At 34.3% G+C, this 25934-nt stretch overlaps 1 protein-coding gene across 5 annotated transcripts in view; it reads left to right on the top strand.

Moving 5' to 3' along the window:
- NCOA1 (nuclear receptor coactivator 1) overlaps positions 1-25934 on the top strand; it is a 276873-nt gene that overhangs the window by 128145 nt on the left and 122794 nt on the right. For all 5 annotated transcript variants that reach the window (XM_023230097.1, XM_026454739.1, XM_023230092.1 and 2 more), the window contains one exon: positions 18347-18503. The gene's annotated coding sequence lies outside the window, so the exon portion shown is untranslated. The remainder of the gene's footprint in view (positions 1-18346; positions 18504-25934) is intronic.

Here is a 25934-nt window from a genome sequence, read left to right as displayed (position 1 = left end):
CTTAAGGTAGAACCTTGAAATCTATTTCCCTCTAAAGGAGACATTTAAAGCTATAAAATCTTCTTCCTCCCCTCTACACACTGCCTTCTCTGTGTTCTCCAGATGTTTATATGTAATTTTATTTGCACTTTTCATTACATTCCATCTGAAATAATTCAGTGTTTTCTGGGTTTTTTTTTCCTCCATGGATTATTTAGAAGTGTGTTGGCTTTAAATATTTGAAGTTTTGGAGTTTTTCTAAACACTTACTGTTACTGGTTTTTAATTTATTTCAGTTGTGTACAAACAACACACTCTGAGAAGTTTAATCCTTTTAAATTTATTTTGATTTATCAGCATAAGTCATATCAGTCTTGGTGAAATTACATGTACTCAAAAAGAATGTATTCTATAGTTGTTGGGTATAGTGTTCTAAAAATGTCACTTAGGTCGAGGTCGCTGATCAGATCTACCATGTCTTTATTGATTTTTGTTTAGAGGGATCTGGTTCTTCTATCAAATGCTAAGAGAGGGACATTAAAATCTTCAGCTGTAGCAGTGTGTATGTTTTTCTCTAATTTAGTCACTTTTTCCTCATGTATATTTAAGCTCTGTCATTGCTGGCTGTGATAATGGGAGACCTTGAATGCAAGGTAGCAAGAGTGGGAATTCTTTATGGAAAGGCACTGTTGGGTAGTGACTAGGGGTGTGACAATGTTACATGGGATGTGGGGACTTGTTCAGCAGGATATACTGCATAGGCAGACCAGGGATAGTAGTTAGACGTGCTGCTAAAGTGCTTCAGACTCGGATTGCTAACAGTATGGAGTATAATTATTTAAAAATAATGAATGTGATGCTGTTCTGATAAACACTGGAGAGAAAGAATCAGCAGGAGATTTTAATGGATTGAATATAGGAAAAGCAAGGAGAGCTGACTGAAGCAGTTCTAAGGACCAAGAGAGCTGGGAAAGTGGTAGTATGGTTGCTGGTGATAGCAGTATATTTAGCAGTGACTTTAAGTGGTAGAGATGAGGATTTTCTTTTTGACCTAATAAATTTTGGATGTTACCTGGATATCTAAATATAGGCATCATTTTGTTAATAGTGAGAATTTCAAGATTGGTAAAAGAGGATAAGAGTTTCTACTGGGTTTTCATTGCATGCATACTATGAAATAATTGATTTCTGAATAATTGTGGGGTTAAGATTTTTATATGTGGTCTTAGCTCAGATATTCCCCTAATGTATAAACTTTTCTTAATCACTATTCTAAAGTACCTCTCCTAGTCAGTCTCTACTTCATTATTCTGTTTTCTTTTCCTTCTACTAGAATGTATGCTAAAGGAGAGTGGGGCCTTTCAACTCTTTTGTTCACTGCTGTATCCCTAGCACTTGGTACAAGACAAATAAGCCTATCACATATTAGGCTTTTAATATTTGAGAATTGAATGACTGCCTGTTAGAAAAGAGAAAATATGTATACTGAGTAAAAGAAATAAAAAGCACATATTTTATAATTTGATTTTAAAATACCTTACTAATGTTTAATACCTGTTTTTTTTTTGTTTGTTTGTTTTTTGTTTTTTGCTTTTTGTTTTTCTTTTTTAAGTTAAGGCTAGGTCTCTGTTTATCATTCCTTACCCCCTACCCCCACTACTGTGCATGTCACCATATGGAAAGTGATGGTTACATGTGATATAAATTAGCACACTTTGTTATATAATTAAACTTTGCATCCCCCCAAAATGGAATTACTTATTAAAATTTCTAAGTACATATGCTGGTCACTACTTTAAAAGGTAATATATAATTTAGAAATGTGATAAAAATAAATCTAAATACTTGGAAACAGATAGTTTTACTGTTAACTTTAGTAGCTGTTCTTTCCTATCCTTAAGGGGTACAAAGAACTGGTAAGACTGTCGTTGTCAGTTAACAATGTGGTAGAGTAGATAGAACCTGCACAAAGAAAAAATTAGTAGGCTGGGCGCGGTGGCTCAAGCCTGTAATCTCAGCACTTTCGGAGGCCGAGACGGGCGGATCACGAGGTCAGGAGATCGAGACCATCCTGGCTAACCCAGTGAAACCCCGTCTCTACTAAAAAAATACAAAAAAAACTAGCCGGGTGAGGTGGCGGGCGCCTGTAGTCCCAGCTACTCGGGAGGCTGAGGCAGGAGAATGGCGTAAACCCGGGAGGCGGAGCTTGCAGTGAGCTGAGATCCAGCCACTGGACTCCAGCCTGGGCAACAGAGCGAGACTCCGTCTCAAAAAAAAAAAAATTAGTAATGCAAACAGTTATCTGATAAAGTGTATGCCAGTTTTAACTGTCACCTAAAGAGATTTAATATTTACCTTTTCTTGGTCCTTAGTAGAATGCCATCTTCTAATACATATAAAACCTATATTGGAAATTAAAATCCTATCTGAGTATCCTGCCATAATGTTTTGGAGATTTAGAACAACTTGGTTTTGATGGTCCTCAGTAGAAGCTTTTTGATTAAGTAGAGTTGTTCTTTAGGAAAGAACTAAACACTTGCAGTTTAGGTGTTAGGTTTAATTTTTAGCTTTTTGAGTGTGGATTTTCTCTGACATCTTGTTTTCTCTTGCCTTGTGGCAAATACAGAGAGAAATTGTGTTGCAGAATGATGATACAAAAATGCTCTTCCTCCAAGTAGTAGAGGCTAATCTAGCAGTTGTACTAATTGTGCTTTAGTTTTCCTTCCTCCTTCTGTTCTCACCTTCAAATCTGTGCCTAATTCCTTATATTAATAATCTGGGAGGCCGGGCACAGTAGCTCACACCTGGTAATCCCAGCACTTTGGGAGGCCAAGGCGGGTGGAGGACCTGAGGTCAAGAGTTCGAGACCAGCCTGGCCAACATGTTGAAACCCCGTCTCTACTAAAAACACAAAAATTAACTGGGTGTGGTGGCGGGTTCCTATACCCAGTTACTTGGGAGGCTGAGGCAGGAGAATTGCTTGAACCTGGGAGGCAGAGGTTGCAGTGAGCTGAGATTGCGCCATTGCACTCTAGCCTGGGTAACAAAAGCAAAACTCCATCTCAGAAAAAAAAATCTGGTATGTACCCCACCCTGTGCCATTATTCTGAAGCTCATGGGTTTGCATAGAAAAATTTGTAATGTTCTTTGACCAGTAATGATCAGAGCTTATTCTCTTTGAGCTTTTAACTATATTAGGATTGTTGAGTTAGAGCAGGTTCATTAATTCCATACATTAATTTTTTTTAATGTTGTATATATGCTCTGCTCCAGATTAAAAATACCTGCGTGGAGCTTACAGTTGAGTGAGAGAGATATGCAATAAGCACATAATGACACAACAAATATGTAAATAAAAATAGTGGAAAAAATGTTGTGAAGAAAAATAAGAAAATGTCATGAAAGTACATGGAGGCTCATTTAGATTACTGGGTTAAGAGAAGTAGAATTTTAGCTGAAGTTGGAAGAATGAATAGGAATTGGATAGATGAAGAAGGTATGAGGGATTATTCACAGCAGGTAATATATTGTAGGTAAGGCCGTAGAGTAAGGAAGAAAGATTGGGGAATAGGAGAAACTTTTAATAAAGACCAGTGTGGTTAAAGCATGGTATGCTTTGGGGAGAGTGGCTATGCTGTGAGTTTTGGATTTTATCATAAGTGAGATAAAACCCGGTGGAAGGGGTGTGTAAGCAGGAATAGGATACTGGATTTGTGTGTGTGCAGGGGAATAGATAAGGTGGGGCTTGATGATTGAATATATAAAGTGTGATAGTGTAAAACTTTAAAGGGTGGTGATATCTGGGATTTGGGTAGCAGCAATTGAATGGGTATGAAGGTACCTTATTGTGGATGGGGAAAAGTAAAGGAGAGTAGGGGAATTTAGTTTAGAACTTAATAAATAGGCAAATGCTTGCAGGCACTTATAATAGAGCATTGAAAAAAGTAGCAACACTCTTTTGAGAATAGTTTGTCTTCAAAATAGATGTGTTTAAACTGCACCCAGAATTAGTAATATTGAAATCTACTAGTGCTTTCTTCTTTAACATGAATATAATGATGCATGTAAGAGTCATGAATATTTTAGATTTAGTAGTTGATACACAGACTTTTAAACACCCAGTTTATAAAAGTTTATCTACCTTTTTTCAAAAGGAACAAGAAGTAAAAATTAAGATATAACGAAATACTCTGGGTTGACTTCTTACTGTACTGTTTGAGTTTTTTGGGGTTTTTTTACACTTTATCATTAAACTTAGAATGTAAACTTTAATCTCTTCCTAGAAACATTGAGATTTGAAAGAAAAAAAAAAGATACCTAAAATCTCCTGAATATATGTTACTGAAACAGGAGGATATAATGAATAATTAAAGGAATGTGTGAAACGCAAGTCAGGGAAAAACTAAGGGAAAACATGATGCTGCCATCATTTATTAGAAAGGTGGCTGCCAAGTGGAAGACAAATTAAACTAATTAAATTTAGCTGGCTATTGTCTGGTTATTATTAATCAGACACTTTCATGTTGTTTATCATGTGCCAGACACTGTTTTAAGTAACTTAAAAATATTAAATCTTTACTTTCTGAACAATTCTTGACTAGGTACAAGTGTTATCCCACTTTTTGTAGATGAGGAAATGGATGCATGGAAAGATTAAGGTCAAAAAGCTATAAATGGAGTTGGACTCCAGAATCTATACTTTTAATCTTAATGCTATACTGTCTTGGTTATAAGAAGGGAATGTGGTTACCTATAGGCAGATGTGGATAACTGAAGCTGTTAATTTATTTCACTGGTGTGAAGTTTTATTGTATCAATATACCAGATTCTATTATTGATGGGCATTTGAGTTGTTCCTACTTTTTGCTCTTATAAACTTTGTTAGCATGAACGTTATTCTTCATATGTCTTGTTGCACGTATCCAAGAGACTTTCTCTGAGGTGGTGGTTCTCTTTATTACTGGTCCACTGGTGGAATTCTTGCCACTTACTAATGGTGCTCAGATATATTACTTGCAATTCTTGCTCTGGCCACAGAGCAGCAACAGGTTTCATATCTTTCCAACATAATGCACTTATGTCTTCTAACAGCACTCATGAATTCTTAGATTTTTAAAGTCACCTAAAAAATTATGTGAATAAATGAGTTCTTTTCTGGAGAGAGACTGCAAGTTTTTCATAAAAGCATTTTGTAATCATAAAAACAATGAAATCACTTTTATTAAAGTGAAAGATAAAAAAATAAGTAAATACTGCTTGTCTTATGTGTCCATGTGAAGAGACCACCAAACAGGCTTTGTGTGAGCACCATGGCTGTTTATTTCACCTGGGTGCAGGTGGACTGACTGAGTCCAAAAAGAGAGTCAGCAAAGGGTGGTAGATTATCATTAGTTCTTACAGGTTTTGGGATAGGTGGTGGTGTTAGGAGCAATGTTTTGCAGTCACGGGGTGGATCTTGCAAAGTATATTCTCAAGGATGGGGAGAATTACAAAGAACCTTCTTAAGGGTAGGGGAGGATTACCAAGTACATTGATCAGTTAGGGTGGGGCAGAAACAAATTACAGTGGTGGAATGTCATCAGTTAAGGCTATTTTCACTTCTTTTGTGGATCTTCAGTTGCTTCAGGCCATCTGGATGTATACGTGCAGGTCACAGGGGATATGATGGCTTAGCTTGGGCTCAGAGGCCTGGCACTGCTATTCTACTACAAAAAGCAAACAACTTTATTTTAAAGTCTATGGAAAAGTCAAATAAACTATACGTGTATCGAATAATTTACAGCATTTTCAATGTTTACAGTGTTTTTAACATTAATATGGATGGTTTGATTTCAAATTTTATTTAAATCTTTTTCATCTTCAATTTGGAGAGCACGACTTGTGTCATCATTAATAAGAAAGTTGGTAATACTCTTTCTTCATTCTTTTATTAAAATCTTGCATTTTTTCACCCAAAATTTGATCTCATAAAACCTTCTTTTTCAGGCACCTTCTTTTTAAATTTTATTTGGGGTAAAATAATAAGTTACTATGGAATTGTAACTCCATGCCACCAAAATAATTTATAATTGCCATTAGTGTTAATGGTTTATTTATAATGACTCACTGCTGGATGGCAGTATAGCTAACCTAAACTATGAGTCCCAGAACACTGGGAATTTTGACTAACTTTGTTCTTTTCTCTCCCCATCAAAAAGTATGTCCTAAAGAAGATAAGTTAAAGCCACATTATAATAATCTTGAATCTACTCTAATTTTAAGTAAATAATATGTAAATCATTGGTATTTTAATTGTTTTTGATAACAAACTTTCATCACACCTCACAGTTAGTATACCAGGGTGAGAGAATTTACTGTCCTTTAGGTATATAAATACTGTACCCTAGTTGGTAAGTTTGTTTTTTTACTTCCTTACAAGAGAGAACATTAACGATACTTAGATAAAATAGACTTAAGAACAGTGATAAAAAAGAGAGAGAACATTAAACCACAATTTCTTTTGACAGACATATCATAAGGCAGTAGTTGGTAATGAAAGATGGATTTTTTTTCCTGCCTTTTAAAAGTCACGATCCATGGTTTCAGCTTGTGTGTACAGAAGGACATTCTCTTGGTCGAAAGCTGGTTCTTTTCCCAAACCTTTCCAATAGCCTTGCTGCCTATGGTTAACTCTATTTCTGTCATATAATTCTTTATGTTATTGAGTAATTTCTGTTGCTTACGGGTTCTCAAAAATGTCAGGAAAGTGGATTTTTAACTTCTCAAAAAGATTAAGATGATAATATATACATGAAGTAAAAATTTTTGAATAATTACAAAATAACAGGAAGATTGAAATAAATAAAATGTTAGAAATAATAATATATAGTCTTTGATTTGGGGTAAAAGTGGTAGATTGAGCACTTAGTATTGTTCCCTCTCAAAACAACAGTTTAGTTAAACAACAACAAAAATAGGATAAGTAAGGATTTTTAAAAAGTCATAAATCCAGGGAGACTAGGAGAATGGGAGGGAATATGACAAACTTTTTGAAGGGGTAGAATAGCTGGTATATAGTAGTAGCAATCTCACTAAACTTGAAAAAGCCACTTTTAAGGGAAGAAATCGGATGACCAGTTGAACTGATACTGGTGAATCTTCAAAAGGCTCAGATATTATATATTATGTAACTCTGGAAGTTAAGAAGGGAAGTGAACTAAAATGAGGAAGGTGGTTTAAAAGCTTTTTAAAAAACCGTTAGTTGCCCTGATCTCCTTCTTCTCTCTTTGTCACTGTGCTTATGCACTTCTCCCATCCTGACAGGTGGGAGACTTGAGGTCCATCTTACACGTTAAAACAGAGGGTCTCTTGGCTAGTGGACACCAGTCACATTGAAGGTGGAGAGGAATTGAGTATTGACATTTCCAATGCTCAGAACTCCTGGCCCCCTTCTCTGTTACTGGCTCCCAAATTGAAAACTAGGCCCTTTAGCATCCAGGCAGGAAACAGGAGGAATCTTTTTGAGAATCTCACCGACTCAAGGAGAAAAATCTAAAGACAAAAATAACTATACATAAATACTGTACTCCACTTGGTAAGTTTGTTTCTTCTAGGGGTATAGATTAACAATGTGAAACTACTTTACCTGTATACAGGTGTTTGAAAAATAAGCTAAGCATTAGAAAATGGGAGCCAGGTTTCTCACATAAATATCTGTGTCCTCACAAAGAGCCTGGACAGATTGCCCTGTTGTAGGGAAGGTCATAATCGATAAGCCCCATGTATGTAACTAGAGCTTTCAATCAACTTTGTGTACCCAGAGAACTGAATATCACTGGGCATCTGAGGAAAGCTTCTAATATGAATAACAGAAACCAAAATAAGCAAATAGAAAAAAAAAATGGAGAAAATAGATCATGCCACCTAGAAAACTTTATGTATATGTATGCATGTACACACATATAAACATATACAGCCATATATAGATACATATACATACATACACACACACACATACACACATATATGCAAGTACCCAGGTATGTACATGCAGAAAGACTGGATGCTGCACCTATAAAGCAGAATGAGATATTTTAAAAAGAACATTCAGAGAGCAAAAAAGAGTTTTTACCAATTGAGAACATATAGTAGAAAAGAAAAACTCAAAGAAATAGTGGACAATAAGTTGAGGAAATTTTTCTAGAAAGTAGAGCAAAAGGGCAAAGAAATAATAAACAGAAGATAAAATAAAGATACTAGTCCAGGAGGGCCAACTTTGTATTATTAAACATTCCACAAAAGGGAAAACAATAAATGAAAAGAAAGAAAAAATGAATAGTATAATTCAAGAAAATTTCTCATAATTGAAAGCAAAGTGCTTATTGAGTGCCTAATGTAATGGATGAAAATAGACCAATACTCATTTAAAGAATAGGAAATATAAAAAGCAAACTTAGATACCTACGCTCCATAATATTCAGGGAAATGCAAATTGAAAGGAGATACTATTTTTCATCCATTTGATAGGGTAAGAAAATTAATTATATCAAGAATTGGGAAGGATATGGGGAAAATGGCTCTCTCAAACCACACACTCTGGTGGAAGTCTGAAACAATTATTTTGGTAAACGGTTTGCCAGATGGCAAGTGGAGTTGTACATATGCAAATATTACAATCTAGAAATTCTACTTCTGGATATTGCCATTAGAAATTCTTGTACTTATGCATATGAAGATCTGAACAAGATGCTGTGTATAAGAACATTCATTGAGCCATTATTTGTAATAATAAAAACTATGGACAACCTAAATACAGAAATGGCTAAGATGTGGTATATTCACATACATATATGAACAGAACACATGCACACTTCAACATGGATAGAACTCCAAAACATAATGAATGAAGTCAGCAAAATGCAGAATATGTATGGTATATATACATTTTAAACGTGTATTTCAAAACATAAAACATTACATTGTTTATGGATATATGTATGTCTAAAAATGATATAAAAAATTGACCAGAAGGATATGTACCAAATTCATAATAATGGTTACCTCTATCAAGGGGAGGGGGAAGGAACAGGGCGGGCTCTGAGTATGGGGACTTTAGCTTTATTGGTGATGCTTCATTTCTTTAAAAAGAAAATAAATATATCACAATGTTTACTATTGTTACTTCTGAGTAATAGATCTATAGGTATTTAGTTGTTGTGTTTTTCTTTATAGCTTTAAATTCTGGCCCTTTGCCTAACTCCAAAATAACAAAGCAAGAGTTTTTCTAGATTTCCTTTTATGTGTTAGGTACATTATAGGCAGTCTTCTGTCACCTTGCTTTCTCATCTGATTCTTAAATGGGAATTGAGGTACTGCATTAGCCAGTACATATGACAAAATCCCGCATCTGAAGCAGACAATGAAGATAGAAGGGCCTTTACCCATGAGAGACAATTTAAAAGGAATTGGGAGCTTCAGGCATGTCCAATAGCTGTGGGGGTTTATTAAGGGTTTGCTCCATCTGTCTCAGGTCTCCTACCCTGGATTCCTAGGGGAGGAACACCCCCCCGCCCCCACCACTGAGACAAGATCATGCTCTTTTGCCCAGGCTGGAGTGCAGTGGCACAATCATAGCTCGCAGCAGCCTTCAACTCCTGGCCCAAGCGATACTCCCATTTCAGCCCCTCAACTGAGTAGCCAGGACTACAGGCACACACCACCTTGCCCGGCTTATTTTTATTTTTTTATTTTTTATTTTTATTTTTATTATACTTTAAGTTCTAGGGTACATGTGCATAACGTGCAGGTTTGTTACATATGTATACATGTGCCATGTTGGTGTGCTGCACCCATCAACTCGTCAGCACCCATCAATTCATCATTTATATCAGGTATAACTCCCCAATGCAATCCCTCCCCCCTCCCCCCTCCCCATGATAGGCCCCATTGTGTGATGTTCCCCTTCCCGAGTCCAAGTGAGCTCATTGTTCAGTTCCCACCTATGAGTGAGAACATGCGGTGTTTGGTTTTTGTAGAGACCGGGCCTCACTTTGTTGCCCAGGCTGTTCGCAAACTCCTGGCCTCAAGTGATCTTCCTGCCTGGGCCTCCTAAAATGTTGGGATTACAGGTGTGAGGTACCCTATACCTGCCCTAGAAAATACTTTCAAAATATCGAACTTTGGATTGCACAGGTGATCATGTAGTAATCATGTAATAATTACTAAATAATTAATATTTAGAAGAATAATCTTACTGATTCCATAATAACAAACATCAGATGATCTGCATCTTTCTTTTCCCCCTATTCCTTCATAGTTCTCCTTTTTTGGTCTCTATGTGTCACCTATCTCTTGGTTTTTGTATTTTTCACTTCTCACCATCTGCATATCTTTTTTGAATATGGATTCATCATGTACTTTTCTGCCTTCGTGCATTCCCTAAGTGACTGTGCTCAGCCTCCCATCAGCATGGTTTCCCTGTTCACTTGCATGACTGGCCATGAGTTCGTCAGCATGAGCAAGCTGTTCTGGGGACCCTGAATCATTAGTAGGAATCCATCTGACTTTAGTTACTGCTTGGTTTTGAAAAAGTACTTATAATAAATAAATAAATGTACTCATGAAAACTCTCAGGTTTTATAAAAGGTGGTGGTATTATTTGGCTAACATGGTAAAGTACACAAATGATTTTCGGGAGTGCCTTTTCTTGGAAGTCAAATAAGAAGACAGAACCTGGGTTTGTGGATGACTATCTTTGCCATATGTAATGACTGCTTATCAGTCACAAAGTAGTAATCAAAAGGAATGTCATCCCCTATGAAATGTTTTAGGGCACTAACTTTATTACAAATGCAGGTAAACTAGACATATATAATGAGAACAATGGGCTAATCTAACTATAAATCCCTTTCTTTAATAGTTTAACTATAAGCCAATATGAAGAGCTGGAAGTTTAAGTTTCTTTGAGTTTTCGAAGTATGAGTTTAAGTCAAGGAAAGAAAAAAATATTGAAAATATAAAAACATTGAATTTGGAGGGGCAGTAAGAGGTCAGGATCCAGTTGATAGGAGCAATTCAGTTTGCTGACATTAAACATTCCACCTTAATATGGAATTCACCATTGGGGAAATCATCATGATTTAGAGAAAATATAGTTTTTTTATAAAAAGCAAAAACCCAAAACAGACATTAAAAAACAATTACAAATGTATTGTTAAAAATAGGTTTGTATTTATTGATAGTAAAATACATCAGATATGCATAAAGTAAACCATTCATTTTCTTTTTGAATATATGAATTAATCTGGGAGTGGACTAACATCTTCACACTATTCAGTCTTTAAACCTATGAACATGTTAAATCAGTGTTTTTTAGATCTCTTTTTGTGTCTTTCAGCAAAGTTTTAGGTCTTGCCGTAGGTTTTATTAAATTAATTCCTAAGTATTTTGTTTTTGATGCTATTATAAATAAAAAATAAAATTGTTTTTAAATGTTATTTTCCAATTGTTTGCTACATTTATATAGAAACAATTGATATTTGTATATTCACCTTGTGAATTCACCTTACTAAATTCACTTTATTGTATTCACCTTTGTATAGTATATTCACCTTGCCAAATTCACCTAATTCTAATAATTGGTTCTCAGATTCCTTAAAATTATTGACCAAAAATTCATTTTTAAATAAATAAAGACAATTTTAATTCTTTCTTCCCTAACTTTTATTTCTTTTTCTGGCCTTTTTGCCCTGAGTAGGAGCTGCACTATATTCAATACAATGATGAATAGAAGTGGGGAGAGTGAACATTCTTGACTTGAACACTATTATGAGAACTTGCAATATTTTACCATTGTATAAAGTACTAGCTGTAGGTTTTTCATTTATCCTCCTTATCAGATTGAAGGAATAACTTTTAACTTTCAGCTTACTGAGAGTTTTATCATGAATGGGTGCTGATTTTTCTCAGATGCTTTTTCCGCATCCATTGGGATTTTTTTTAAGATTCTGTTAATATGGTAAATTGTTTAGATTTAAATTTTTTATGTTAATTTTTAAATTTACAAATAATAATTGTACATATTTATGGGCTAGATAGTGATGTCTGATACATATAATGTATGGTGATCAGCTCAGGGTAATTATTAATAGCCTATCCATCATCTCACACATTTATCATTTCTTTATGTTGCACGCATTCATTATCTTCCTTTTAGCTGTTCGAAACTATACAATATATTGGGGTTTTCTGTTTTGTTTTGTTTTTTGAGGTGGAGTTTTGCTCTTGTCCAGGCTGGAGTGCAATGGCATGATCTCGGCTCACCGCCACCTCCACCTTCCGGTTCAAGCCATTCTCTTGCCTCAGCCTCCCAAGTAGCTGGAATTACAGGCGTACGCCACCATGTGTGGCTAATTTTGTATTTTTTAGTAAAGACGAGGTTTCTCCATGTTGGTCAGGCTGATCTTGAACTCCCGACCTCAGGTGATCCACCTGCCTCGGCCTCCCAAAGTGCTGGGATTACAGGCGTGAGCCACTGCACCTGGCTGAAACTACACAATATATTGTTTACTGTAGTTATCCAACAGTGGTATAGAACACTAGGACTTATTCCTCCTATCTAGCTATAATTTTGTATCCTTCAACAAATCTCTCTCTATCCCTATCCCTCTTCCCCCTACGCTTCCCAGCCTCTAGTATCTTATATTCTACTTTTATTTCTATGAGATCAACTTTTTTTTTTTTTTTTTTTAGCTTCCACATAGGAGTGAGAACATGTGATGCTTAATTTTCTGTTCCTGGCTTATTTCTTCCAATTCCAGTCACATTGCCATGAATAGCAGGATTTCATTCTTTTTTATGGCTGAATAGTACTCAATTATGTATCTATGCTACATTTTCTTTATCCATTCATCTGTTGTTAGACACCCAGGTTGATTCCGTATCTTGGCTATTGTAAATAGTGTTGCAGTCAACATGGTAGTGCAGATGTCTCTTCGATATACTGATTTCCTTTTCTTTGGCTAAATGCCAAGTAGTGGGATTGCTGTATTATATGGTAGTTCTATTTGTAGTTTCTTTTCTTTTGAGGAACCTCCATACTGTTCTCCATGGTGGTTCTACTGGTTTACATTCCCATCAACAGTGTTTAAGAGTTCTCTTTTCTCCACATCCTCATCAGCATTTGTTATTTTTTGTCTTTTTGATAATAGCTATCATCCTAACTGGGATGAGATGATTACCTCATTGTGGTTTTGATTTGTATCTCCCTGATGATTAATGATGTTGAACATGTTTTCATATATCTGTATGACTTCTTTTGGCCATTTGTATGTCTTTTGAGAAATGCCTGTTCAGATTATTTGCCCATTTTTTAAATCAGATCATTGTTGTTGCTGTTGAGTTCCTTGTATATTCTGGATACTAATCTCCGTCAGAAGATTGGTTTTTGAATTTTAAATCCTTAGGTATACCACTTGATAATAGTCTATTCTTATATATATCTAGATTCAATTTGATTTTTTTTTTTTTTATAAATCTGTACTTATGAGGCTGATTTTCTTTTCTGTTAATATCTTTGCCAGGTCTTAGTATTAGGGTTCTGCTAGCCTAATAAAACACATTGGGAAGTATCCCTCTCCTACTTTCCTGGAAGTGTATAAGATTGCTGTTATTACTTCCTTAAATGTTGGATACAGCTTACCTGTGATGCCATTTGGACCTGGAGTTTTGTTTTGTTTTTAATTACAAATGTATTTAATACATACAGTCTGTTTCTTTCTGTGGTTATTTTAATAAATAAAATAAAAAATTTAATTTTTTGAGATTTTTCATTTTATATCAGTTACTGAGTTGATTTGTATAATGTTCAGAACACTATATTTGTATGATCTGTGGTGACATCTGTCACATTTCTAGTATTAGTAATTTGTGTTTGTAACTTTTTCTTGATCAGTCTTGCTAAAGTTTTATCAATTTTTTACCTTTTCAAAAAAACAACTTTTAGTTTTAGTTGTTTTCAGTTGTCCATATTTATTCCATTGATTATAATATTAAATGTATTATTTTTGGTTTATATCTGTGATTTTGAACTTTTTAAAAACTGTAAGCAGAGTATAGGCCGGGCATGGTGGCTCATGCCTGTAATCCCAGCACTTTGGGAGGCCGAGGTAGGTGGATCATGAGGTCAGGAGTTCAAGACCAGCCTGACCAACATAATGAAAGCCCGCCTCTACTAAAAATACAAAAAATTAGCCGGGCGTGGTGATGGGCATCTGTAATCCCAGCTACTTGGGAGACTGAGGCAGGAGAATCGCTTGAACCTGGAAAGCGGAGGTTGCAGTAAGCCGAGATCGTGTCGCTCCGCTCCAGTCCAGGTGATAATGGAAGACTCTGTCTCAAAAAAAAAAAAAAAGTGTGTGTGTGTATGTGTATGCAGAGTATAAATGCAGCTTCAGAGTCATTCAACTAATGTTGATGTCATTTGTTTACTTTATTTCAGTTTCACTTGTTTTCTAATTTCCATTGCATTTTCTTCTTTCACTGTAGGTCATTAACAGGTATGTTGTCAAAGTTCTACCTATTTAAGACTTTTCTGGATATGTTAATGGTTTCTAATTCCATAGTAGTGAGAGAACATACCCTTTAAGATCTCAATCTTTAGAAATGTGTTATATAAAAAATGGTTCACCATTTGTTTCATGTTGAATAATAGTTTCATGTGCACTTGGAAATAAATGTACATTTGCCAGTTGTTGGATGTACTGTTCTATGAATGTTCATTTAGGACAAGCTAGTTATCACTGTTCTTCAAATCTCCTATTTCCTTACTGGTTTTTAAAAATCTAGTTGTTTCATCTATTATTGAGAGAGGAATGTTAAAATCTTCAATGATATGTATGGATTTTTCTATTTCTTTTTTAAGTTCTGTTAGTTTATGCTTCATTTATTTTGAGGCTCTGTTGTTATTTGCATAACTTATGATTCTGGCTGGGCGTGGTGGCTCACACCTATAATCCTAGCACTTTGGGAGGCCACAGTAGGAGGATCACTTAAGCCTGGGAGCTCAAGACCAGCCTGGGCAAGACCCCATCTCTAAAACAATTAAAAATTTCTTTAAAATTATGATTCTGTCTTCCTGATGCATTGACTCTTTTATGAAACTTCCCTTTTTATCTTTAGTTACATTCCTAGTCCTGAAGTCTACTTTTGCTGATATTTATATTGCTTTCTTATGTTTGCTGTTTGTGTAATATATTCTTTTCCATTTTTTAAACTTTCAACCTATTTGTATCTTTATATTTAAACTGTATCTCTTATTGACAGCTTATGGTGTGGGTTTGCTTTCTCTCTAGTTTCCATCTTTTAATTGTAATGTTTATTTTATATTTAATGTAATTAATATGGTTGGGTTTAAGATACCATTTGTTCCTTGTTCTTCTTTTCCTACTTTTGTGCCTTCTTTTGGGTTAACCAAATATTTTTTAGTAGAGTACTGATAATTCCTGTTAACTTTTTAGCTATACTTTCTTATCTTTTCAAATTCCTTATAACCTTTTGAACACTACTCTTTTATAATTTTTAAGTGGCTGCTCTAGGAATTAAAATATATATCCTTAATTTATAAATTTATTTATAGTTAATGTTGTAATACTTTATGTGAAATTTAAGAGACTTGCAACAGTATAATTGCATTTATACCTTCCCATCCTTTGTGTTATTATTGTAATATGATTAACATTTAATACATTACAAATGCCACAATATTTTATATTTTTAATGTTTTTATATAATCACTTATCTTTTAAAGAAAGAATATGTGCATCTTTTAAAGAATAAAAAATACATAGTCCTTTTTATTTACTCTCGTATTTACGATTTCTGATGCTTTTGCTTCTGTTTTGTAGATCTGACTTTGCCTAGCATCATTTCTCTTTAGCCTGAAAAAGTTCCTTTAGTATTTCTTATATATTAATCTTACAACAGATTATGTTTGGTTATGTTAAAGTGTTTTTAATTTTGCCTTCAGTTTTTTGAAGGATATTTTTGCTGGATATAGAATTGTGAGTTGATAGGGCTACCCGCCTTCAGTATTTTAATGGAAGAAATTATTCCATTATCTTCTTGCCTCTGTTGTTACCAATGAGAAATCAGTTACCATTTATATCTTTGTTTTCTTGTATTTGATGTGCTACCTTGACCAAGCTAGTTTCAAAATTTTATGTTAATTTTTTTTTAGTGGTTTGACTCGACTTTGCCAGAGTTGATGTCTCTGTATTTGTTCTGAGTGGGATTTATTGAGACACACTGGATCTGACAGTTCATTTTTCACCAAATTTTGAAAATTTTCAATCATTATTTCCGCATAATACTATTTCTGCCCCAGTATCTTTCTCCTCTCATTGGTATTGCCAACAGATTACAGAAGGCATGTGTGTGTGTGTGTGTGTGTGTGTGTGTGTGTATGTGTTTTCCCCAGATTATAGAAGGGGTATGTGTGGTTGTGTGGTTTTTTTTCTCTTTCTTCTTCAGACTGGGTATTATTTTCATTTCAAGTTCACTGACTTGTTTTTCTGCTGTCACAAATCTACTGTTGTTAAGTCTGGCCAGTGAATCTTGAAATTTGCTATTCAATGATCTAGCTCTTGAATTTCCGTTTATTTCTTTCTCAGTTTCCATATGCTGCCAGTATTTCTCATGTGTTTACCCTTTATATATATGTATATATATATAATCTTTAAACATATTTATAATAGCTACTTTCACATCTTTGTTAGGTATTTCCAACACCTAAATCAACTTGTGGTGTGCTACTGTTGACCACCTTTTCTCCTGATCTGGAGTTACATTTTCTAGCTTCTTTGTATGCTTAGTAATTTTTTATTGCATACTGGATGTTGTGGATGACATTGTGGATTGTTAACTCTTTTTGAAGAGTATTGATTTATCTTCTAGCAGATAGCTACATTACTGGCTAGTAAACATACACTTAACTATACAACCCAGCAATTACAGTCCCGGGCATTGAAATGAAAACGAATGTTTTTACAAAAGCCTGTACACAAATATTCATAGCAGCTTTATTTATAATAGCCAAAAACTGAACACAACCCAAATGCACTTTACAGGACAAATAGTGAAAAAAAACTGTGGCACCACTGTACCATGGAGCAATAAAAAGGAATGAACTATTGATACATGCACCAAACTGGTTGGATCTCAAGGGCATTATGCTGAGTGAACATGTACCCTAGAACTTAAGGTATAATAAAAATAATAAATAAAATAAATTTTGAAAAGCCAACTTGAAAAGATTCCATGCTATGTGATTCAATTTATGTAGTATTCTCAAAGTGACAAAAATTATAGAAATAGGGAACAGATTGCAGTTGTCAAGAGTTAAGGAAAGGGGAAGGGGAATGTGATTATAAACAGCATGAAACAATTCACCTGTGGTGATGGAGCAGCGAATCTCGACTGTGGTATAGTTATGTGAATCTGTACATGTGCTAAAATGTCATAGAATTGTAAAAAAGACATACAAAAAATGAGTGCGTGCAAAAACTGGCAAAATTCAAGTAAGATCTGTAACCTAGTCTACTCAATTTCCAACTTTCTTTTGGCTCTGATTTACATTCTTTAATGCCTCAAGCCAATAAGACTGTGGTTTTCTCCTTTAAACCTAGCCTCTATGAGCTTAAGTGGGAGTGCTGGGAAGAGTTCCCTTCCAGGAGAGTCTCATAAGTGTGTATCTCACTCAATATAATTCCTTTCTTTAATGGTCAGAACCCCTACAATTTCTGTCTGCTTTGATCACTTTCCAATTTCTTCAAACAGTTGTTTTTTATATTTTGTCCAGAGTTTATAACTGTTATCTGTGGGCAAATTAGTTCAATATAAGGTAGTTCATCATTACTAGAACCAGATGTCAACTACCATCTTTTTGAAGTATTACAAATATAAAATGTTTGTAAACTTTTTCAGTTAGAAATTTGAAGATAAACTATTATAGGAGTGTTACATAACTAAAGAATTATGTGATAACTGAAAATATGAAAAAATCAGAATTTGTAAGTAGGAAAAAGGATATATATACAAATGCAGCCAGAAACAACTTTTAAAAGACATATAAATGAGTCTTTCAGAAGTTTAAGGGTAGAATGCAATTATGTTTTACCTAAGCATCATTCTCAAATAGGAGTACTTAATCACCAGAAAGGACTTAAGCTGTAAAATGAGATCTTTATCCATTGTCTTTTGGAAATATTTTTCCATTTCACTCTGAAAGTTGCATTTTTTTCTTTTTCTAGCATATCTGACCTTTATTATTTATTGGAGAATAAAATGGCAATCTAACATCCCTTCTGCTTTTATTTTTGTCTTTTTATTCTAGTTGTTTATATAATTGGCCTTAAATGAGGTGAGAGTGAAGAGACTAGAGCCATCTCTGGAAAACATCATTATCCCATTCCCCAGGAAGCTACCCTCTGGAACACAAGATTTGACCATATCTGTTTTGAGGATTCATTATGAACAAAGAAGTCTCCCAGGTAGGAATTGTAGTTCTATTTTTATAGAGCTTTGTCTCTGCAAAAGTATGGAAGGAAAATGATTACCTGTTGACTGTTATCTTTTATGGAAATATGTGTTTGATCTGGGATGCTTCAAGGTTAGTGTAAAACAGGTGCTGACATTCCTAAGTGAAAATGATAGGAAAGTTCTAGGGTACACTTTATGAGCTATATTAGTGTATGTTGAAATCACTTATGATGAGACCCTCAAAGTCCTTACTGAATTGAAAATGGCAGCAGAAAACCTAGTAAACCATCTCCAGATTTGCTTCATATATTTCTAACATATATCCAGTTAATTTTATACATATATGCATAAAATTATATAATATATACCTATATAATTATAAGTATACCTGTATAATATGTAGGTAATTATAGGTATACCCATATAATATATACCTTTGTAATTTATGTATATATAGTGTCCATATGGGCATTTTTACATTGTTACTGTTTTAGAGTTTGTGAGCTAGCTGAATAGAACCAGTATATCCATGAACATACTAATGGGAGCAGTAGAAAAATTAACATGCACCAAGCCAAGACAGTAGATAAAAGAGGTGAAGAGTGATCAGAAACTGATAAATCAGTAAGGGAAAACTTCCAGGAGAAAATGTGTTAATTAATAGACTTTTAATTGAATTATACATAGATAAAAATAAAAAATTATAAGCATATAACTTTTTATTTATTATATACTGAACATATTTGTGTAAACATTGCCTGGATTAAGAAGTAGAACAATACCACCACCCCAGAAATCCTCTTCATCCCTGTGCCCCAGCTGCATGCCCATTCATGTTTAAAGGAGGAGACAGTTGTCACCATGGAAAGTGATACCTGTCAACCTAGAGTGTGGGGTTTTATAGATCATTGAAGTTAAAGGCAATAAAATTTAGTTGGCCAACAATGCCTGTGTTTGGAATTAACAGTGAGTTTGGAAGTTGGCAGAGAGCTTTAAAGCAAGGACAAGAGGTACAAAATTATTTAAGAAGGTATTCATCTAATCTTACTATCTCTGCCTCTTTAAAATTTCATCAGTTTTGGCTGGGCGCGGTGGCTCACGCCTGTAATCCCAGCACTTCAAGGGATGCTGAGACGGGCGGATCATGAGGTCAGGAGATTGAGACCGTCCTGGCTAACACGGTGAAACCCCGTCTCCACTAAAAATACAAAAAAAAAAAAAAACCCCGGTGTGGTGGCAGGCACCTGTAGTCCCAGCTACTTGGGAGGCTGAGGCAGGAGAATGGTGTGAACCTGGGAGGCGGAGCTTGCAGTGAGCCGAGATCAAACCACTGCACTCCAGCCTGGGTGACAGAGCGAGACTCCTCTCAAAAAAAAAATTTTTTTTTTCATCAGTTTCTAGAGCAAACACAACTCTCGGTTACTGGCTTTTATTAACTGATGATACATTTGTATTTACACGTTGAGTGCCCTGTATCTGAAATGCTTGTTGCTAGAAGTGTTCCATATTTTGAATTTTAAAATATTTGCAGTGTACTTATCAGCTGAGCATCCGAAATCTGAAATTCTACATGCTCCTGTGAGCATTTCCTTTGAGAATCATATTGGTGCTCAAAAAGCTTCAGATTGTGGAGTGTATCGGATTTTGGACTTGGGATGTTCAACCTGTATTAATTTATGTTTTCTGTTGTTTCCAATCAGACTGCTGTTTCTCCCTAAGAAGTGATAAATGAATTAAGTATTCTGATTAAAAAAGAAAGTTTTGCGGAGTAGGATGTATTATCATAAAGAGAAATTTTAATTAAGTAGGAGAGTCATGTCTTTAAGAGTTTTCAGGAAAGGAACGTTAGTACCTCGACTTTATGAAAGAGAAAGGGGGAGAAAATTGATAGAATAATGCAGTGACTGAACATTAGCTTGGTGTCTGTCTTTCCTCACTGTTCACTGAGTGACTCTAAAGTCATATTTTCCTCATTATAATGACATTTTTAATCTTTTCTATTTCTTCTTAACATTAAAAACAATTGCACATGTACCAAATAGTTACAAAATTGCTAGACTGAACATCTGCATGCCCATTGCCCAGTTTCACCAATTATAAACATTTTATGGAATTTGCTTTATCTCTCTATTTACTTTTCTTTTCCCCTTCCCCCTTTACCATTACGGTGATGATGATGAACATTTTAGAAAAAGTTGTAGACAATCATGATCCTTCACTCTAAAAGATTTCCTACTTAACCACAATATAATAATCAATTCAAGAAACATTGCTGTTATCTAATATATAGTTCACATTAAAATTTTACAGTTGGTCTGATTCACAATCATAAATTGCACAGTTGTCACATTTGTTTGGTTTCCTTTAACCTGGAATAGTTTATTAGCTTTTATTTGTTTTTCATAATAGGACCTTCCATGATAATAACGTTGGAGAAGAGTACAGGCCAGCTATTTTGTACAGTGGTCATCATTTCAAGATTGTCTGTTTCCACCTATTTCTTTCCTAAAAAGACTGTGATATGAGATGGAGATTCATGGATTTTTCTTTTTTCTTTTTTTTACTGAGAAGGTTATCTTAAATAACAAAGCCTACAAAGAGTTTTCAGGATACGGTCTATTGGAACGAGGAAAATTCTAGAAAGTAGACTCACTAAGATAACTTAGATGTTACTGAAAAGAATTATACACACACACACACATAGATAGATAGATATAGATATATATATATAAAATTTTAGAATCCAAGATTTATAAACTTTGGAACAAAAATTAGGGTTTGCAAAAGCAGAACTTTTGATTTTGATGGAGCAGTGCATTTTATTTTAAAGTCCTTGACATCTTATAAGAAATAATTGGTTTTATGTTATAGCATACCATAGAAGTTAAGTCACGATTAGCTATATGAATAACTTTATTTTCATGTGATGTTTGGACTAAGAATAGAAAAGATTCTTTGTTTATATGTTTGAGTACCTTATATACTACCTAGTTTTTAGATGTGGTATGTTTTAATGTCACCTTTTCTGTAAGTCTCTTACTGGGTATATTAGGGAAATGTTTTGATGTGGAAGCCAAGCCAAAAGATTGGGGCTATATTGATGGCTTTTCTGTTTATTAGTTATGTGACTATAGGTTAGTGATATAACTTAAAGTGTATATAAATTCTGGAACCAGATTACCTAAGACGTAGTTCTTCCTCTACCATTTAAGTGGTTGGGCAGATTAAGTAACTTGTCCATGCCTCAGTTTTCTCATCACTAAAATGGATTATAATATTACCTACCTGATATTTATGAGTAAATGAGTTAGTAAGGTTTATGAGGGAATTAATTAACATAGGTTAGGTGCTTAGAACAGTGATTGGCATATAGTAAATCTTATATAAGTGTTAGTATTCATTATCATTATCATCATCAGAGCATAGTTTATTAGTATGATAAAACTGTCGAAATGGAAATAATATATACTTCATAGGGCAGTTGTGAGGAATAAGTGAATTAATGCATATAAAACATATAGTACATATTCAATATATATTTAATATTGTCACATCCTTTAGTTAGATGAATAGTAATGGGCTTATATTTTAACTTATAAACTTTTTATTTTGTTTCTCTCAAATTATTTGTTACTGTGGACTTTATAATGTGAAAGTAGCAACTGGAAGGGTAAGCATGCTTATACCACTAAAGTGGCCTATAGTCTAAATATTTGAGAAGTACTCTACTGGGTGACAATTGCAGGAGTCCTTAATTTAAAAATTTAAAAGTCTGCATCTCCAGTTTAAAATGTATGAGCATTATTTTTATTGTTATTATTCTGTTTTCATAATTATTTTTCTATTGAGAACCCTGGAAAATGGAATTTGAGTTTCGCTTGTTCCAAGTTAGTCTTTAGCTGCTCATTGCAACTGAAGGAATATAGCTAGCCACATTTAGTGTTAGCATTAAGAGGATATTGATGCTATTTAACCAGCCATTTACATGAAATGCGTGGGATTTTTTTTTTTCATTTTTCAATGGATATCAATAAAATAATGCCAAATATAAATGAATCAAGTAAGATGACTTAGGTTTTAAGGTGGACTTTACAAAATGCGTATCTTTTCTATAAATGTGGTCAATGAAGATTGGCTCATATTGCGATTTTTTTTTTTTTTTTTTTTTTGAGGCGAAATCTCACTCTGTCGTCCAGGCTGGAGTGCAGTGATGCAATCTGAGCTCACTGCATCCTCTGCCTCAGCCTCCCTAGTAGCTGGGATTACAGGCATCCACCACCACACCTGGCTAATTTTTGTATTTTTAGTAGAGACGGGGTTTCACCATGTTGGCCAGGCTGATCTCGAATTCCTGACCTCATGATCCACCCTCCTCAGCCTCCCAAAGTGCTGGGATTACAGGCGTGAGCCACCACACCCGGCCCTCATATTGTAATTTTATTTGTGCCCTTTCCCTTTCAGGTTGGGAGGGTGACCCTGAAGTTAACTGGAGGTTTGCCTGACTTGATCATTTTATACTACCCTTAAAATATAATTCCATTGTTTTGGTACATTATTTTGAGCCATTTGGCTCTATGACTTTGGTACTTCTGCCATATACCATTAAAGAACGAATTTTAGTGTATTTATTTTTCTTTTATTGGTGTAGATATATATATTTATACTGTATTCTGAAATGAGTTTCTAAAATAGTTGATCACAATTCAACAGCTTCTGATCTGGGGCTGAATTCTTTATTTTAGATATTGGAGTAATTTTATGTATAAATGGTTATTTGGTTTTGGATAATCATTTGTCGATTATCTGTATCTAATGCAGATCTTCATTCTCTTTTGATTCTGGCTTCTAGCTGTTTTTCTGCCCACTATTATCTGAATATCTGAAAGAGGTTGGTAAAAAGAGACAGACATTAAAAATTAAAAAAAATTTTTAATTTTATTTTTTTTTTTTTTTAAAGAGACATTGTCTGTGTAGCCAAGACCACACTTGAATTCCTGGCTCAAACAATTCTCCCACCTCAGCCTCCTGAGTAGTTGGGATTATAGACACATGTTACTGCACCTAGCAACACTGAAATTTTTATCACTCAGTTTTGTCTGTGCAAATGACAAAGCAAAATAATCATCATTTTCTTTTTTAAGGCTGCTTCTGCTAAACTCTTATAAAACTCTTCTGTACACCTGCAAGTAAATATTAAGTACTTATATTCTTGTTTATACCAGCTAAAGATGGCTATAGTTAGGAAGACTGATTTTTCCTTAAGAAATACCGACACAAATTAAAGTGGATTTTGGAAGACATGTGCAGTATACCTGCATAACTCTATGTCACTCTAAGATAACTGGACTCATAGTTTCATAAGGAAATATTGAGTTATTTTGCTAATTTGTTCTAATAAGATAGCTTCCACAAATATGTGTTACAATGCTATTTTTCCTCAGTCATGAGTATACTAGGAATAATTTAATAAGGCAAATGTTTATTCTTCATCTTAAAATTAAATTTTAAATTAAGCCAATATGAGGAAAATACTGGATTTTAAAACGAATTTGGTTTTCCTTTTTTTATTTATTTGTTAATAGAAAACAAAATAAACTTTTTTTCAAACTTTGTATTTAGAAAAAATTAATGCAAAGAAAAAGGGCATTGTCTCTTTGTGGAATAAGTTTTTAGTGGTAAATGCAAACGTATTAAATATATTGTTTCAAACTTTAAGATGCATTTAGAGGTTACATTACCAAATCCTTGATAATGTCTTTATTATTAGCATAATAAATTTAAAAGACTGCACAATATTCTCTTTTACAAAAAGCACTTTAAGAAAAATCTAGTATTTTATAGAATCAATGAAATAAGATTAAATGGTGTTTTGATTTTTAAGAATTCATTGATTGCTTTGAATCCATTTATTTGATTTTGCTTTTTATTCTTGGCCATAATAGTTAAGACGTTGGCAGGTGATTTATGGTAGAAATTTAGGGGAGAAGGGTCTCTTTTCTGGGCCAAGGATAACTACCATCTCAATTTGGGCCCTGGCGTTGTAGATTTTGAGAGAATTTTTGTTTCCAGGGATTTCAGGAAATCACTACCCATTCATTAGCTTCAAAATATCTAGCATTCAACAAAAATTAGGAGGCATGTGAAGAAACAAAAATGCATGGCCCATATACAGGAAAAATAGCAGTCAGTAGTATCTGTCCCTAAAGGGACCAGACATTGGACCTATTAAAGAAGAAAAAGTAGGCAAGTTGGACTTCATTAAAATTAAAAACTTTTGTTCACTAAAGAATGCTATAAAGAAAATGAAAAGAGAAACCACAGAATTGGAGAAAATAATCTGTAAGTCATGTATCTGATAGGGGTCTAATATCCCGAATGTAAAGCACTCTTATGACTCAATAAAAAGACAAGTTAAACCCAACCCAAAATCCTACAACTCAATAGCAAGAAAACATATAACCCAAATAAAGATCAGGCGAAGGACCCGAAAAGATATTTCTTCAAGGACGACATAAAAATGGCCAACAGGTATATATGAAAGGTGCTCAACATCATAAAATGATCAAGGAAATGCAAGTAAAAGCTGCTATATCACCTCACATCTATCAGCTATTAGGATAGCTGTTACAAGTTGAGTTTCCCTTATCAAAAATGTTTTATGGATTTTAGAATATTTGCATTATACTTACCAGTTGAGCATCCAAAATCTGAAATGCAAAATGCTCCAATGAGCATTTCCTTTGAGTATTATGTTGGCATTCAAAAATTTTTGGATTTTGGAGGATTTTAGGTTTGGGATTTTTAGATTTGGGATGTTCAACCTGTATCAAAAAGACAAAAGACAACAAGTGTTGGCAAAGGTGTTGAGAAAATGTACACTTTTGGTGGGAACTTAGAATGGAGCAGCCATTATGAAAAACAGTATAGATACTCCTAAGGAAATTAACATATGACCCAGCAATACCTTTTCTGGGTGTATACCCAAAAGAGATGAAATCAGCTCATAAAGCTGTCTGCACTTCCATGTTCATTGCAGCATTATTCACAAGAGTTGAGACATGCAAACAACTTAGGAGTTGGTCAGTGGACAAATAGATAAAGAAGTTGTAGCATATATATACAATGAATTATTATTCAGCCATTAAAAAGGAGGAGATCCTGCCATTTGCCACAACATAGGTGAGCCTGGAGGACATTTTGCTAAGTGTAATAAGTCAGACACAGAAAGAATATTACATAGTCTCATTTACATGAGGTGTCTTTGAAAACAAAGTCAAATATACAGAGATAGAGAATAAAACATTGTCATAGTGGGAAAAAATGGGTAACTGTAGGAGATGATGGATATGTGCATTTGATTTGTTCATTTACAATAATATATAATAACCATTATAATATATAATAACCATTTTACTACATATCCACATCTCATGATATCATGT

Source organism: Piliocolobus tephrosceles, chromosome 15, assembly GCF_002776525.5.
Source record: "Piliocolobus tephrosceles isolate RC106 chromosome 15, ASM277652v3, whole genome shotgun sequence".
NCBI lineage: Eukaryota > Metazoa > Chordata > Mammalia > Primates > Cercopithecidae > Piliocolobus > Piliocolobus tephrosceles.
Note: the sequence above shows the minus strand (reverse complement) of the source record. Positions and strands in the feature narration are given on the sequence as shown.